This window comes from Tupaia chinensis, unplaced genomic scaffold, assembly GCF_000334495.1.
Source record: "Tupaia chinensis unplaced genomic scaffold, TupChi_1.0 Scaffold000515_1, whole genome shotgun sequence".
In the NCBI taxonomy this organism is placed as follows: Eukaryota; Metazoa; Chordata; class Mammalia; order Scandentia; family Tupaiidae; genus Tupaia; species Tupaia belangeri.
This window is the reverse complement of record NW_006160028.1, coordinates 6,300,321-6,306,320: the sequence shown is the minus strand read 5'-3', so window position 1 is coordinate 6,306,320 and position 6,000 is coordinate 6,300,321. Positions and strand designations below refer to the sequence as shown.

The 6,000-nt window shown below is 41.6% G+C and overlaps 1 protein-coding gene across 1 annotated transcript in view; it reads left to right on the top strand.

The window, feature by feature from the left end:
- Positions 1 to 6: 6 nt before the first annotated feature.
- The window catches only part of PPP1R2 (protein phosphatase 1 regulatory inhibitor subunit 2), a 28,635-nt gene continuing 22,641 nt past the window's right edge, over positions 7 to 6,000 (top strand). Inside the window, exon 1 of the mRNA XM_027775028.1 lies at positions 7 to 113. The gene's annotated coding sequence lies outside the window, so the exon portion shown is untranslated. The remainder of the gene's footprint in view (positions 114 to 6,000) is intronic.

Below are 6,000 nucleotides of genomic sequence, written 5' to 3'. Positions count from 1 at the left end.
TCGACGGCCTCGCACCGGCCCATCAAGGGGATCCTGAAGAACAAGAGCTCTACGGCTTCGTCCGAGGTGGCCGCGTCCGAGCAGCCCCGCGGGAGTGTGGACGAGGAGCTGAGGTGAGAGCCGGGAGCGACGGCCTGGGAAGCCCCTCCTCCTGGCTGGGCGGCCTCGCGCGCCGCCGCCGTTACAGACCCCGACCCGGAGCGCGAGCCGGCTGCGTGGACGCGGCTCTCGCGCCGCCCGGGTCTCCCCTTCGTCCGGGGCGCTGCCGGGTGGAGTGGTGTTAAAGGCTGGACGGATGACGTTTATCGCGACTCCTTTTTTGGGGGGTATATATACATGTGTAATTTTTAAGCATCGTTAAATTTTCTGTGATTGGGAACGTTAAAGAATCAAATTGAAATTTCAGAGTTTCAGCCGTTAAGTTTTTATTTTCTAAACTCATCTCCTTGGTATCTAAAATTTTTCTATATTAAAATGTATTTGGGGGGCTTGGGAACCCTGTAAGATCTAGGCTGAAGCTGGTAATAGGCCACTCTCCCAAAAGACAACATTCCCTGTTAGCTTCGGGCCACTTCACTTTCTAAGTTCCTGGTTGTCGTTATCTTTGCACTAAGAGAAACCGAAATTTTCTTTTAATGGAAATCTATATTTATTGCTAATTATTTTTGCACCTGCAACTAGAGTTTTGCCTACTTTCTAGTTTTTGTTCCTCTTCAAAGGCATGTCTGAACCCAGAACAATTCAGACAAGAACAACTTGAAATGATCTAGTGGTTTTAGATGCTCTGGCATACTCTGTAGTTACAGATGTTGACCGGATGCATTGTGTGTAAAGAGCTGGAAATAGTCCAAAAGTCTATCAGTAAGAACTGGTGAAATATTACTTATGGTACATTTTTATAGTGGAACAAGGTACGAGCCTGTTAAAAAGAATGAGATCTGAGGTGCACGGCTTAATGAAAAACGTAGCCGTATAGTATCTGTAAAGTATACCACTGGGTGGGGGCTTGGTGTAATTAGATACAGAAAGTGTAAAAAAATGTATATTCTGGAAATAAGGCTTAAGAGAAATTATTAGAATTTGTAGTCATGAAATTAAAATGAAGATGTTCAGGATATCTTAGAATATCGGAACCAGGGCATTCCAAGTGTGAAGGATCTAATTTAGATCCATAAAAGGAGCAACTACTTAGCAGCATGGGAGCTTGTGTTACCTTGCAGAAAATATTAAGGAGTATCACAATTTAAAATCATGACGTTTTAGGGGTTGGAAGGGACTGTAGATTTGTCTAGTACCACCTCCATTGTACCTGGCACAGAAACCTTTGACCTCTGTTTGCAGTTCAGTCCCTTTGAATGGGAGGAGGGGGGAGCATAGGGGTTGTAGGTCATGGGACTTGAAAATCTTATCAAGACAAAAAACTATAGCTGGAAGAGCAGGATAATTAAAACAAGTAAAAGAACTACAGAAGTCTCTGGTGCAGCTTCAGGGTATTCAGCAGCAGGGGTATGGTTCTCACTGCCATTTATGTTATCTCACTGTTCCCCAGCGTGAGCTGCTTTTTATCCAGCTACCAAGTGAGTTTTTTTCTTTCTCTGCTTTCTCCACTTCCTTACTGTCTACAGATTCTCACCTTTGATCTGCTGTAATTTCTCACGGCCCCACTCTATGAGTTGGCCTCTTTCTCTCACTAATTGGCTGGGGCTTACATCCAGGCCTTCCTGCCTCAAAAACCACTAGACTATAATAGACTGAGTCAATCACAGAGGGCTGCTTCTAATGGAGCCGCTGGCAGGGCAGATTCGCTTACAAGGTACTTTTGCAAGGTGGTTGACATGTCTACTGAGAGAGTTATAGTCCTGTCTTCCAAAGAAGCTACCAAGCCCTAATTGATTGAGGTTCGCTGCGTTTGGTTCCAAGTGGTAAAAGGGAATGGGCTTTTTCATAATCATTGTTATAGGACTACATAGTATACTATATATCAGTGTCGCAGTTCATGCAAACATTAGTACTAACTTTACAAGAGCCTATTTGCACAGAAGCAATAAAAGTATAGTTGAATACACTTGAAAGAAGTTTTTTGTAATGTTTACTTTTAATGTAATTACAAATAGTATTCCCCCTTTATATAAAAAAGCAATACTGGAAATACTCAGGAAAAAAGATATTGTAATGGTCTAAATTGAAATTTTGGGAGCCAGCAGATGGCTAGGTGGTTTGAGGCCCTGGATTCCCACTTGGCCAACCGCAGTTTGAGTACCAGACCTGGCAACTTGCTTTCCCTTTCTCATCTCTCTCTGGTCAAATCCCATTAACAACAACAAATGGAATTATTTTGCCATAGGGCGGGCGCCACCACGCCCTACAAATGGAATTATTTTAAATAAATAATTTTTTAAAAGAAATTTTGGAACAGAGTACAAAAGAAGCTCATGTTAATGTAAAAATGATCAGGAATCTATGAAATCTCAATTCCGTAGTTCCTTTGCGTCTAGCGGAAATGAGAGCTTAGGTTCCTGCAAGCCTCTGGTCACAGCATTTTCTTCAGCTGATCAGCCCCTTATTCGTGTGTTCCTGTTTACAGGTACCTTATTTAGCATGTATTGTTGGTTCTTTAATGCTGCGCTCTTGGCCAGCAGCACCGTGACTCCTGCCTGTGCCGTACTTGTCCAGCATGTATTTTCTCTGTTATATCACAGCCTTCTTGCACTTAGGGAAACGACAGCACTTGGCACTTGAGAGTCATTTTAAACAGTGAATTCACCAATTAAGTTGAAAAAAGATAGTACAAAATAGTTACATTTGTTTACCATGTGAGTTGAAACAAGCAGATATTAACTTGTTTTTTAAATGTTTTTATTAATATATAATAATAATTGTATATATTTGTGGAGATATAATATTTTAATACAAAGTATTATGATTAAATTAGGGTAATTAACATATATGTCATCTTAACTACTTGTCATTACTTGTGGTAGGAATACTTGAAATCTCCCTTGTAGTTACTTTCAGATACACACAGCTTGGAGCCAGCAGGTAGCATGGTGGTTTGTGACGATGGACTCCCACATGGGAGTCCTGGTTTGAGTCCTAGATCTGGAAACTTGAAACTCATGCTGGGCATATGTGCATGTGTGCCCAAAATCCCAAGAGGAGAATGGAGGAGAAGGGATTGTGGCACAGCCATCCTCCCAGGGGAGATGATATCTCACTACCTCACTGTCTCTGTCTCTGTGTCTCTGGTGAGTACACAAGCCAATAGCAAAAAAACTGTCTCAAAAAGATATAGCAGTTTGTTACCATCTATATTACCCTACTGTATTTGTTGCTCCTCCGGGTCTGTGGCGTGGTGGTCGTTGTGTCGTGATAGCGACGCCGGTAGCCATCTCCCCGTGCGCGTGCGGTAGCCTCGAGCGGGCTCCGTGGCTGTCTGGCGGGTCTCTGCGAGTGCGCGACCGTTCTCTTGCCGGACCCAACGCTCAGCAGCGACCCTGAGCCGAAAGCCAGAGCGACGGGCAATGGCGGCCTGTAAATCTGTAATTTTATTTCCATTAATTATCATCCCTTTATTCCTGCTCCCAACCTTCACAGCCTCTAGTAGTCATTCTTCCTCAGTCTCTTTCTATCAGGTGTTTTTCAGTTCCCACTTAAAAGAGAGTTCACAATATTTTCTTTATGTACCTGGCTTATGTCACCTAACATAATGTCCTGTAGGCTCTCCTGTTTAGCCTCAAATGACAGCATATCATTTTTTTAATGGCTGAATAGTATTCCATTGTGTATTTGTTCCACATTCACTATTATCTTGTTTGACCTCAGCTGGGAATGTTTGATGAGCAACTCAGATTTTTTTTTCCTGCTCTGTGTATATCTGTGAGCAACCATTAAAGTACCTCGAATATTGATTTGGGGATTACACATAAATTTTAACAGGTAGGTAAATTTGCAAATAGAAAATCTGCAAATAATGAGAATGACCTTACCTTTGATTGGTACCTTTATCATGTGAAATGCAGAGGTAGTTTCACCTCCCATCCGCCAGTTGTTGTGCATAGAACATTATTTTACATAGAAAGATTATATCGAACAATTTATTTTTAAGGAAAAATTTCAAACCTACTTCAGATATATATTGTCTGTGTTTCACGTACATATACTACTACCATTAGATAATTCTAAAGACTCAATATACAGTAGTTGTCCTTTGTCCATGGTTTTGCCTCCTGCTGTTGCAGTTACCTACTGACCAACCACCATCCAAAAATAGGCAGGTACTTACTCCACTATGTGTATAAAGTATGTTAGACCACATTCATAAAACTCTTATTACAGTGAATTGTTTTATTCTATTTTATCAGTTATTGTTGTTATACTGTGCCTAATTTATAAATTAAACTATCGTAAGTACTATGTATGTTTAGGAAAAAACCTGTAGTGTTCAGTACTATTAGGAGATTTCGGGAATGGGGGAGTTCTTGGAGCATGTCCTCCTGGGATAAAGAGGGACTGCTGGACCCTTAAAGTGAGATTCATATAAAGCCATATGTCAAATAGTGTTTAGTACCTCTGTTTTTGTGTCCACTTGTCAAAACTGTTTAAATCATTAGCTTGGAGGAAAGGAGGTGTTTGTGTTTTAGATGACTCTCATAGTGCTGTTATTTTCTTGTTCTCTTTATACTTGATATGAGTACTGTTATCTTCAGTGGATGGCTTCATTAGATACCATCTTTTGAGAGTCAAAACTGGATAGACTCTATAAATCCCCATAATTAGGCATAGATAAATCTTGCAGAACTCTGTCCAACTAGTTTGAACATCACTGCCATCTTCTGTGGTTGTGGAATTCCCATTTCTTTCAGGCTACTTCAAGTATATTGCAGAACTCACAATCAAATTAAACAGATCTAGTGAGTACTGACACTTGTGTATTTTGTTAAAAACAAGACATCATCCTAGGACATACCTTGATTTTTTTTTTTTCTTTTTTTTTGGAGAGGTTTTTGCTATAGGGTGCATGTGCTCGCCAGACAGACAGAAACAGAGAGACAGAAAACGAGAAGTCACCCCCTCAGGGGGGATGGCCATGCCGCAGTCCCTTCTCCTCCATTCTCCTTTCAGGATCTTGGGCATGCACGCACATGCACCCGTGTGAGTTTAAGCCACCGGGTCCAGGACTCGAACCGCAGTCAACTATGTGGGAGTCCAGCGACATAGCCGTTACACTAACTGCTGGTCCCAGGACATACCTTGATTTTATGTACCACCAAAAAAGAAAAGATACTGGCGATTATGATTATAAGATGCCATTCATTTTAAGATATATTCTTTTTCAGAGAGATTAAAATGTAGAAGATACATGTTTGAAATTATTGGAAATAAGTGGTGACTATTTCAGGACCAGATTGAGACTGCAGGAAAACCTTATGGGGGTGGGGGGATGGGGCACGACGACTGAAACCAGCAGGTGCTTTCCCCATCACAGTAGCTTTGCCATGAAAGTGGCAGTGCCCCTATTTTTGTCAGTGAAGAGACTGACCCAAAGAAGGTCATACAGTTCATAAGAGTATTCATAATGGTATTGGGATCAAATTCATACTCCCTCCTTACGTTTTGTTACTCCACCACTCACATTATTTCTACCAAAATTTTAGAAATACTGATTCCCAGGACCAGCAGATGGTGTAATAGTTAAACGTCGCTGGACTCCCATGTAGTTGAATGCAGTTTGAGTCCTGGACCCAGTGGCTTAAAACTTATGTGTGCATGCATGCCCAAGATCCTGAGAGGAGAATGGAAGAGGGGATTGGGGCATGGCCATCCCCCAAGGGAGTGATTTCTCGCTGTCTGTCTATCTCTGTCTCTCTGGTGAGCACACGTGCCCTATAGCAAAAATTATCTTAAAAAAGACAAATGCTGATTTCCATATGTAGTATCATCTGCTGACAATTTCTTCTCTACCTTTCCACCTAAGAATTCTTAGCATTTTGGGGGGGCCTA